Source organism: Mustela putorius, unplaced genomic scaffold (assembly GCF_011764305.1).
Source record: "Mustela putorius furo isolate JIRA1106 unplaced genomic scaffold, ASM1176430v1.1 tig00003863_pilon_pilon_pilon, whole genome shotgun sequence".
NCBI lineage: Eukaryota > Metazoa > Chordata > Mammalia > Carnivora > Mustelidae > Mustela > Mustela putorius.
Window position 1 is genome coordinate 23,418,596 of NW_025422015.1, and position 12,138 is coordinate 23,430,733.

The window sequence follows — 12,138 nt, forward strand, 5'->3', positions numbered from 1 at the left end:
CTCAATAAATTCCTTTTCTACTCCAATCAGTCTATATCGATGTCTACTACTTGCAATTAAAATTTTTGACTGACGCTGTACTTACACTATGATTCTCTCTGTGTCTATCTACGTGTATTTTAGATTGTTAGTATAGAACCTTCAGCCTTAAATTCAAATTTTGTTAGTTGTCTGTATTGCTAAATCTGCTAGGCTTTTGACAGCCCTTTTTACTTAATAATGGACTCCTCTGTTTTCATTTTCTCACAATGCATTCAACAAACATTTATTATGCAAAGCATTGTGCTGGAATCTGGGATAAAAAGAAAAAAAACAACCCAAGACATAGTATTTACCATCAAGGACTTCAAATTCTAGTGGGGAAGCTAGATAAGAAAATAACAAGGTGGGAAATGATGGAATGAGGAGGGGCACAAGGTGTTCTAGAAATACAGAGGAAGAGCACGGAAGAGCCCCACCTGACAAGCCGGGAGACTCCACCCCATGAGGGAACGTTGAGGGATAAGGAGAAGGGAGCCAGGTGGAAAGGCAAAGACAAATGACACAGTAAGTACAGTTTATTCAGGAATGTTCACCCAAATTGTCTTTCTAAAAAAAAAAAAAAACAAAAAACAAGTGGAATGGGCGTGTCTGAGGGCTGTGTTTCTCAATCTTGTGAGATCAGCAGAATCACCTAAGGCTTGTTAAATATTAGATATCTAGAGCTCTTCCCCCACAGAATGTGGTTCAGGTCTGGAGAGGGGCCCCAGGTGACTCACAAAAGAGAAACTTTGTCCTGAGGGACTGAGTCTAGAAGCAAAACCCATGAAGGGCTCTCTAAACTAAAAAGTTTGAATTCCGAGAAAATGGTAAGGTGGAGCCGTTAAAAGGTCTTAAGCAGCATGGTGATAAAACCAGATTTGTATTTTCTTAAGTTCATTCAAGGAGCCCTAAAGAATTGGAAGAAAACTAAAATTAGCAATCTGGACATCAGTGGCAGAAAGATCAGTTAGGTTATTAGCAGTACTCTGGTTGGAAGATAATATGAATCTGAACTAGACTGAAATCTACAAAATGGAGAGAACCAACAGGATAGAATTTAGGCAGCAGACTTGGTTACTATTAGCTGTAGGCTTAAGAAAAGAGAATTCAGAGATGGTGGCTAGACCTGGGACTTGTACACCAGTGTAGATAAGGGTGATCAACTCACTTGGATGAGGCAGAGAAGAGAAATGTGACACAAAATAAAATCAATTGATGAGTTCAATTTTGGCCATAGTTGAAAATGAAGTGTACATGGGATGACAGCCAGATGTCTTTGGGATCTTGTATATATGATTGGAGCACAAAACATGGATCAGAACAGAAGCTCTAGACCATTCTCAGGATATAAGGGGCCAATTATGTTACGGTGCCATTCAAGAAACTAGAACTACTTTATGGCAGTAGTAATTGCCATAAAGGCCCACGCCAAGTTTTGTACACAGCAGGGAGTTAGTCTCAGCATCCATTCACCTGGAGACTTAGACAAAGTAAAGGTCCTGAGTCCCACTGGCTGAGGCCTAAGGTAGGACCCAGAGATCCATACTTTTTTTTAAAGAAACTCCCTAGGTGCTTCCAATGAGTAACTCAGTGTGAGAACCGCCAAGGAAAGTGGTACTTCCCAAATTTGTTGAATATTAGAATCATATGGTAAGCTTTTAAGAAGTACAGTGTCTAAATCCCATCCTATACCAATTAAATCAGCCTGTCTGGAGTAGAGGCAAGGTGTCAGTAGTTTTTTAAGGATCCTTAGGTGTTTCCAATGTGTTGTGCAATTTGGGAACTACTGATGGAAATTACTAATAACTAGATGGGGCCAAATGAAGTGCTTACACATAGTAGCCGAAAGTAGGCAGTCAGATGTCGGATGAATATAGTCAACGAACGAATCATCAGATATGCTGAGAAGAGGAGGTAGGTAACATTGACCCAGTGACCTTCTCAGAAATGAGTCATAGCCAAGCTGTAAGAATGTTACAAGCTTAATGATCTTCTCCTGAATGAAAACAGTGAAATAAGTAAAGAGGTTCAGGTCCTCTTATTTCCATGAATTGACAGTTGAAAGATCCTAAATGAAGTGAATCTAGTTGAGATTGTACCAGAAACATACCGGGCAAGAACTGAAAGCTGCTGGACAAACCGTAGAGGCACGTGGTCCTTTAAGAGGGAGGTGAGGAATGGATAATATGCAAGGGGAGGGGAAAAGCAAGTCAGAGAGGGAGGAGGACCTTGCAAGCATGCTATAAAGGCAGACATGCCAGTTGCATCTTTCCAGAGGGTCAGCTTTGTTCAGTCATAAAGCAAGGTGAAGGTAAAGCACATTCTGGATTCCAAACTCCATGGCATTTTGCTACACATTTAACTTGGCTTCATATACATCCTACCAAGAGAAGCACAATACAAGTAACACAACAAACGAGATGCAACAAGGGGTAAGACATCAAGGAACCAAACATGAAGTCAGTCCATGAGTGTGCAGTTGACGTAAGGCCTGCATCTTGTCCCGGTGAGCTCGGGTGAGTGGGTGCTGCTTTGTCTGTTCAAGCAGTAGCGGGTCTCTGTGATGTTCAGAGATCAATTGGGCAGAACCCTCGGTAGCAGTTGTCTCTTTGATGTGGTCAAATGAAGTTGAGGAATGTTCCCTCTATCCCTATACTTTGAATTGTTTTAATCAGGAACGGATGCTGTATCTTGTCAAATGCTTTTTCTGCAGTAGTTGAGAGGACCATATGGTTCTTCTCTCTTCTCTTTTTGATTTGTTCTATCACATTGATTGATTTCTGAATGTCGAACCACCCCTGCCTCCCATCGATAAATCCCACCTGGTTATGGTGGATAATCTTTTTATTTTTTATTTTTATTTTTTAAAGATTTTATTTATTTGATAGACAGAGATCACAAGCAGGTGGAGAGGCAGAGAAAGAGGAGAGGCATGAGCAGAGAGCCAGGGGCTTGGTCCCAGGACCCTGGGATTGTGACCTGAGCTGAAGGCAGAGGCCTTAACCCACTGAGCCACCCAGGTGCCCTGGATAATCTTTTTAATATACTGTTCGATCCTATTAGCTAGGATCTTTTCACCACAGAAACAAATTCTTGTTGAGAATCTTGGCATCTGTATTCATCAGGGATATTGGCCTGAAATTCTCCTTTTCGGTAGGATCTTTGCCTGGTTTGGGGATCAGGGTAATGCTGGCTTCATAAAAAGAATATGGAAGTTTTCCTTCTGCTTCAATTTTTTGAAACAGCTTCAGGAGAATAGGGATTATTTCTTCTTTGAAAGTTTGGTAGAATTCCCCTGGGAATCCATCAGGTCCTGGGCTCTTGTCTTTTGGGAGGTTTTGGATCACTGCTTCAATCTCGTTACTAGATACTAGTCTATTCAGCTTGCCAATTTCTTCCTGATTCAGTTTTGGAAGTTTATAGGTTTCCAGGAATGCATCCATTTTGTCTAGGTTGCTTAACTTATTGGCATATAACTGTTGATAATGATTTCTGATGATGTTTCTATTTCCTTGGTGTTAGTTGTGATCTCTTCCTTTTCATTCATAATTTTATTATTTGGGTCCTCTCTCTTTTCTTCTGGGTTAGTTTGGCCAATGGTTTATTGATCTTATTGAGTCTTTCAAAAAACTAGCTTCTAGTTTCATTGATGTGTTCTACTGTATCGCTAGTTTCTATATCATTGATATCTGCTCTAATCTTGATTATTTCCCTTCTTGTGTGTGTGGTTGGCTTAATTTTTTATTGATTCTCCAGTTCCCAGGTATAAAGAGAGCTGGGGTATTCTGGATTTTTCAATTTTTTTTTTGAGGGAGGCTTTGATGGCTATGTATTTCCCCCTTAAGGCTGCTTTTGCTGTATCCCATAGGTTTTGGACCAAAGTGTCTTCATTCTCATTAGTTTCCATGAATTGTTTAAGCTCCTCTTTGTTTTCCTAGTTGATCCAAACATTTTTTTTTTAATTTGACAGACAGAGATCACAAGTAGGCAGAGAGGCAGGCAGAGAGAGAGGAGGAAGCAGACTCCCTGCTGAGCAGAGAGCCTGATGTGGGGCTCGATTCCAGGATGCTGGGATCATGACCTGAGCCGAAGGCACAGACTTTAACCCACTGAGCCACCCAGGCACCCCAATCCAAACATTCTTAAGCAGGGTGGTCTTTAGCTTCCAGGTGTTTGAATTCCTTCCAAACTTTTTCTTGTGATTGAGTTCCAGTTTCAAAACACTGTGGTCTGAGAATATGCAGGGATTAATCTCAATCATTTGGTATCAGTTGAATCCTGACTTGTGACCCAGTATGTGGTCTATTCTGGAGAAAGTTCCATGTACACTCTAAAAGAATGAGTATTCTGATGTTTTAGGGTAGAATGTGCTATATATATCCATGAGGATCTAGTCCAATGTGTCATTCAATGCTCTTGTTTCTTTATTGATTCTATCTATGAAAAACCTACAGCGAATATCATCCTCAGTGGGGAAAAGCTGACAGACAGCCTTCCCTTTGAGATCAGGAACATGACAAGGATGCCCACTCTCACCAGTCTTATTCAACATAGCAGTAGAAGTCCCAGCAACACCAATCAGACAACAAAAAGAAATAAAAGGTATTCAAATTGGTAATGAATAAGTCAAACTCTCTCTCTCTTCGTAGATGACATGGTACTTTATATGGAAAACCCAAAAGACTCTACCTGCAAACTACTAAAACTCATACAGCAATTCAGTAATGTGGCAGGATACAAAGTCAATGTACAGAAATCAGTTACTGTCTTATACACTAACAATGAAAATACAGAAAGGGAAATTAGATAATCATTTCCATTTACTATAACACCAAGAACCATAAGATACTTGGGAATAAACCTAACCAAAGAAATAAAGGATCTGTACTTGAAGAACTACAGAACACTCATGAAATAAATTGAAGAAGACACAAAAAAATGGAAGACCATTCCATGCTCATGTATCAGAAGAATAAACGTTGTTAAAATGTCTACACTGTCTTAAGCCTCCATGTTGCATCACCACTTTAAGTGGGTAGGAGAATAAATGAAACAAGATGGGATTGGGAGGGAGACAAACCATAAGTGACTCTTAATCTCACAAAACAAACTGAGGGTTGCTGGGGGGAGGGGGTTTGGGAGAAGGGGGTGGGATTATGGACATTGGGGAGGGTATGTGATTTGGTGAGTGCTGTGAAGTGTGTGGACCTGGTGATTCACAGACCTGTACCCCTGGGGATAAAAATATATGTTTATAAAAAATAAAAAAAAAAAAAAATGAAGGAAAAAAAAAAAAATGTCTACACTGTCTAAAGCAATCTACACTTTTAATCCATTCCAATCAAAATTCCACCAGCATTTTTCAAAGAGCTGGAACAAACAATTCTAAAATTTGTATGGAACCAGAAGAGACCCCAAATTGCTAAGGAAATGTTGAAAAAGAAAAACAAAACTGGAGGCATCACATTGCCTGATTTCAAGCTTTACTACAAAGCTGTGATCACCAAGACAGCATGATACTAGAATAAAAACAGACACATAGACCAGAGGAACAGAGTAGGGAACCCAGATACGGACCCTCAATCTTATAGCCAAATAATCTTTGACAAAGCAAGAACAAATATACAGTGGAAAAACGTCTCTTCAATAAGTGGTGCTGGGAAAAATTGCACAGCTATGTGTAGAAGAATGAAACTTGACCATTCTCTTACACCATACACAAAGATAAACTGGAAATGGATAAAAGATCTCAATGCGAGGCAGGAATCCATCAGAATCCTAGGGGAGAACATAGGCAGTAACCTCTTTGACATCAGCCACAGCAACTTCTTTCAAGATATGTCTCCAAAGGCAAAGGAAACAAAAGCAAAAATGAACTTTTGGGACTTCATCAAGATCAAAAGCTTCTGCACAGCAAAGGAAACAGTCAACAAAACAAAGAGACAACCCACAGAATGGGAGAAGATATTCACAAATGACAGTAAAGACAAAAGGCTGATAGCCAAGATCTATAAAGAACTCAAACTCAACAAACACAAAACAGATAATCACATAAAAAAATAGGCAGAAGACATGAACAGGCACTTCTTCAAAGAAGACATACAAATGGCTAACAGACACATGAAAAAAATGTTCATTAGCCATCAGGGAGTTTCAAATCAAAACCACATTGGGATACCACCTTATACCAGTTATAATGGCCAAAATTAACAAGACAGTAAGCAACATGTGACGGAATGTGGAGAAAGGGGAACCCTCTTACACTGTTGGTGGAAATGCAAGGTGGTGCAGCCACTTTGGAAAAAAGTGTGGAGATTCCTCAAGAAATTAAAAATAGAGCTACCCTATGATCCTGTAATTGCACTGCTGGGTATTTACCCCAAAGATACAGATGTAGTGAAAAGAAGGGCAATCTGTACCCCAATGTTCATAGCAGCAATGGCCACGGTCACACAAACTGTGGAAAGAACGAAGGTGCCCTTCAAAAGATGAATGGATAAAGAAGTTGTGGTCCAGATATACAATGGAGTATTATGCCTCCATCAGAAAGGATGGATACCCAATTTTATCAATATGGATGGGACTGGAAGAGATTATGCTGAATGAAATATGTCAAGGAGAAAGAGCCAATTATCATATGCAATTATCATATGGTTTTGCTTACTTGTGGGACATAAGGAATAACACGGAGGACATGGGGAGATGGAGAGGAGAAGTGAGTTGGGGGAAATTGGAGGAGAGATGAACCATGAAAGACTGTGGATTCTGAAAAACAATCTGAGGGTTTTGGAAGGGAGTGGGGTGGGAGGTTGGGTGAGCCTGGTGGTGGGTATTATGGAGGGCACATATTACATGGAGAACTGGGTATGGTGCATAAACAATGAATTCTGGAACACTGAAAATTTTTTTTAAAAATGATGTGGTCAAATGTAAAAGGGTCTGCATCTGGAGATGGTGACAGTTGCTGCAAAAATCCTCCCTTTCTGAAGGAGTTTCATCAGTCTCAGGCCCTTGCCATCCTCCTCTGGTTCTGCTGGTGATCTGTTCTGGGTGTCATCAGCCCAGGCTGCTTTCAGAGACAACCGGTCTTAGCAGCAGTGCCCTTGGCTCCTGATGTCACTGCTCGACCCAAGTCACAGCTTGACATGAGTGACTCCATCTTGCTCTCCACAGAGGAAAATCAGCAAAAGTAGTATTGCACATAGGATTTCAGGGAGGGAATAATCCCATCTGTCAAATGCTGCTGGACAAGTGTTAGGATAACCAGTAATGATGTTAGTAAGACATACCTTTCATTCCTGTTAGAAACTATTGGAGGGTAGGAGGCTATTTGTCCTGAACTTGCTTGATACTCATCCCCCTGACCTCATGACTGTTGCGTGGTTGAAGGAGGGTGGAGAACTATTTCAACTGCAGAGCTCATGAGCATCATCATTTCTCAAGCCCACACTTCACAAGAATGATTGTGATGCTAACAGAAGCATCCCTAAACAGGCCTCTAAAATAACCCAGAGGAAAGGAATGTTAAGGCCGCCTCCGAGAGCTCTGATTTTAGTGTAGAGAGGTGAAGGCTGAGAGGGCTGTGATTGAGGCACCCAGTTAGTCACTGGGTTTGCTCTATTCTACCTCTGCACGGAGTCTCGTCCCTGTTCACTCACTATACTCCCACACACAACAGCCCAGTTCAGTCCGCAGTGAACAACTAACTCCCTTACTTGTCCTGTGCTTCCAGAGTCTGGCGATCATCCCCACACAAAAGCTCATGCAGGGCTCTCCTCCTCAGATGCCTTTCCCTAGCCCACCCCCTCCCACAGGGAATCAACAAAGGGACTCTGAATCAGATCACACCCCTGTGTGTTGCTGCGGGGCCACTTATCGGTCCTGTGACCTTGAACAAATAACTTCAGTCCTCCATGCCTTATTTTTATCACCTGTAGAAGGGGTAATAACAGTGCTTACCTCAGAAGAACATTATGAGAATTAAATGAGCTGTACATGGAAGGTATATAACAACAACTGTGTGACATTAAGCAATTAATCTCGCTCAGATTCCTTTTCCTTATGTATACAATGCTGATGCAAATCTTATCCCCCCTTGGATTGTTATGGAGATTAAATTAGAAAACGCACTTATAGTAAATCAGCACGGTGCCTGGTACATGCAAAGCATCAACAAATTGTTTTAAACCCCAAGTAAAAAGGCACCTATAGGGACACCTGGGTAGCCCAATGGGTTAAGTGCCTGCCTATGTTTCAGGTCATGATCTCAGGGTCCTGGGATGGAGCCCCATGTTGGGCTCCCTGCTCAGCGGGGAGTCTGCTTCTCTCTTCTCCCTCTCCCTCTGTGCTTTCCCTCTCTCTCTGTATCTCTCACATGAATAAATAAAATCTTTTTTTTTTTTTAGATTTTTTTTATTTATTTATTCGACAGAGAGAGATCACAAATAGGCAGAGACGCAGGCAGAGAGAGAGAGAGGAGGAAGCAGGCTCCCCGCTAAGCAGAGAGCCCAATGTGGGTCTCGATCCCAGGACCCTGGGACCATGACCTGAGCCGAAGGCAGAGGCTTTAACCCTCCGAGCCACCCAGGCGCCCCAAATAAATAAAATCTTAAAAAAAAAAAAAAAAAAAAAGGACACACTTAGGGTGAAGTCTTTCCTAAACCCAGTGGAGAGAAATTATTTCTTCCTCCATGCTCTACTCTTCATTTTAGTTTTAAGATGGCAATTATTTCTCCCTTTTTTCCCTTTTCATATTATTGTCACTTCTTTATATCTTCCCTTCCCCTTTGGATTATTAGATTGAAGCTAAAGACTGAGACCCATATCTCCCTAATCTCCCTAATCTCTCTGTTACAGACTGTGTAGTACCGTGTCTTCCTTTTTAAATTCACATAGTAGTTGCTCATTAACTGGAAGTTGAATAACTTTATTTACATTTTTATATTGGGTTCCCCCCCCCTTTTAAATATATATTGTAAATTTTAATGATGTTCAGTATGGATGCAATAAAAATGTGGGAAAACTCTATAAATTGGAGTGTGAATTGGCACAATCTTCTGGAAGAAAATGTGGCACCCAGAGTTTCCCAAAATAGGGTACTTGTCAAATAAATTAGAATATATCGATATGATGGAACAATGTAGAATACTATCTATGTCATATTTTAAAATGTGTATATATACATATATATGCTGATTATTGAAAGATCTCTAAAATGTATCATAAGTATACAAAGTTATAAAACAATGTAAATTTTGTACTCTCTTTTTGTGTAAAATTAAAATAAAGATAGATGTGAATTTATGCAGATTTATGCTTTTTAAAATTAGGAAGTGTATAAGCAATTGTTCATTTGGAGAGGGTAGTAGGGGAGAGGAAGGAGGGAAATGAGGCTTTTCACTTTCTATTTTGTAACTTTCTGCATTGCTTAAATTTTATAACCTTATACATGCATTACTCTTTATTAAAGTGTTGATGGGAAGGGGGATTAGAGGCTACCTCTTTTTGTTTGTTTTATTCCTTGTACCTCAATGTATTTAAAATAAAAATCTATTGCTAGAATTTCCCTATATAAATGCTTTTCAAAATGGTATTTTAATAGTTGTTTAACATTCCATTATATGACATATATTATGATTTATTAACACTTTTTGTTGAATATTTAAATTGTTTACAATGTTTTGGCGATTGTAATCTGAAATAAGTATTTGATTATTTCTTTAGTTCTGGAAGAGGAGTCGCTGAGTTAGTAGTCAAATTTTACCATTGATAATGCTTCCAGTAACAGGAGATCTTAGGATACTCACGTGAATGTGCTGAAGGGTTTAGCATGCAACTATGGAATTGGAAATTTGGAAGAGCTGAAATGTTCGCCCAACAGAGAAGAATTCTGAATCCCCTGAGGTAATGAGCAGTGGGGAATAATAGAGAAATAAGATGTAAGAAGCTGCTCTACTGACGTGACCCCTCCCTCTTAGTGGATTTCTTTGGAGATTCGTGAAGAAGCTGAATTGTTGGAAAAGAGAAACAAAGCAGCATACAAACACAGGAGCCTGAGGCCAATTACACCACAAAGCATAAACCTAGGAATTAACGGGATCCAGGGGGAGGACTCGGGAGTTTCACCAATCAGGGAACTGGGGATGGAGTCAAATGTAACTAACTAGCTTTCCTGGGCAGGACTTCCCACCCCCTCCTCACCACACACGCTTCCTCTGAGGACCTCTGTGTTACCCGCATAATAAAATCTTGTGATTCATATGACTAAATTGCCTCCTGGAGGGGATGTACACCTTCTGCTTTCACCAGACATGGAGAGATAGGCTTGATTGACTTGCCATTGCCAATAGTGGATATGACACCTTTTTAATCTTTAGCAAGTTAACAGGAAAAAAAGTTTTCTCATTGTTTATTTGCACGACTCTGAGAGTCGTTAACCTTAGAGAGGTTAACAATGTTTTTACATTTGTCCCATATCATGAAGAAGGTAGAGGTCATCAAAGACAGTAGTAACTATGACCTATTCAGCACTTAGTCTACGCCAGATACTTTTAAGTGCTCTTATATGTGTCAGCTCACTTAAAATTCACAAAAAAATATCTATGACATAGGTAATATTTTCCCTCTGTTTTAGAAACAAAGAAGTTGGAAGTTCAGAAATAGCATAACTTGAGCAAGCTAGTAAATGGAAGAGGTTGGATTTAAGCCAATCCCATACTCGGGCCCCTACACTTTCTACCACTCTGCTTCTTTCCCTTAGCCATCCTAAACCCATCATATACTTCCACTACTTTTAGTCTCTTAAACGTGTCAGACACCAATCCTTCCATTCTCCTTTGGATTACATTGTTCAATCTGGCGAACTTGTGTTTCCTTCCAACTACCACAGCTTTTCTGTACGATATTGTCCACTCATAGTCTCAACGTGTTTACCCACCATTACTTCTCAAACCCGCTTTGACCAACCCACCCAATCTGCATTTGCCAAGAGCACCAATGATTTTAGTTTTCCCAAATTCAATGGCCTCTTCTTTTAGTATGTATTTGATAGAGTTGACCATTTCCTCTACTTGGAATGCTACACTCTGGTTTTCATTATGTCTTTCCTATCTCTTCTTAGTCTGCTTCGTTAGCAACTCTTCTTATGCCCAATCTTTAAGACTTAAATCTTAGAACTTTCCTAAAACTTTAGACCCATGATTTCTTTTCTTCTCACTATATATGCTCGTTCAATTTGACCACATCTAGCTTCGTGGATTTAAATATTATCAATCTGGCAATTTTTCCCTAGGTTACCCTACATATGCACTTTCTGCAGGGATGCATCTCAGACATGTATAACTTAGCTTATAAGAACTGAATTCTTTATTTTCCCCCCAAATTGAGAAACTTTTCCTCGTAAATTCCATGAGGTCAGGGACCAAGGTAGGTTTTTTTGTTTGCTTATTATTTTGTTTGTAGGGACCAAGATTCTTTTGGTCACCAGTTTATACCTAGAACTTAGCACAGCTATTTGTATGCAGAGGGTGACCAATGAATGTTGAATGAGTGAATGAATGAATTTTTTTTCTGAGATAATTCAGAATCCAAACTGTTTTTACCTATAGACCTATAATTGATTAATAATGCACATACAGAATTAGTGGAAGAAATAATATATGTAATGAGTGATTTTAAAAAATCAGGGAAGGACAGGGTCCGGGATCGAGCCCTGCATCAGGTTCTCTGCTCAGCACAAAGCCCGCTTCCCCCTCTCTCCCTGCCTCTCTGCCTACTTGTGATCTCTCTCTATCTGTTAAATAAATAAATAAAATCTTTTTAAAAAGTCAGGAAAGGACTTTAGACATCTTTCTGTACATAGATCTTAGAGCTAAAAGGAAACAGTTTAAGTCTCTTGTTCTATGATGAGAAAGCTAATGTTAATTTACTTGTCCTATGTGACATCAGTTTTGGCAGAACTGAAGTAGATCCCTAGGGTCTTGTTACTATGCAAAATATTCGAAGATGTTTCAAAACTGTGTGTAAGTTCACTATACTTCATTTGTGTGTGTGTGTATACATATCTGTGTGTATGTATATACATATGTGTGTGTATACATGTGTATATATCTACATCTG

The 12,138-nt window shown here is 39.8% G+C and overlaps 1 long non-coding RNA gene across 1 annotated transcript; it reads left to right on the forward strand.

Annotated features, from left to right (window-relative positions):
• Nucleotides 1-4,581: 4,581 nt before the first annotated feature.
• LOC123387819 lies at nucleotides 4,582-10,038 on the forward strand. Its single transcript, XR_006602303.1, has 2 exons — nucleotides 4,582-4,623; nucleotides 9,745-10,038. It is a non-coding gene; the product is annotated as an uncharacterized LOC123387819 (long non-coding RNA).
• The last annotated feature ends 2,100 nt before the right edge of the window (nucleotides 10,039-12,138 follow it).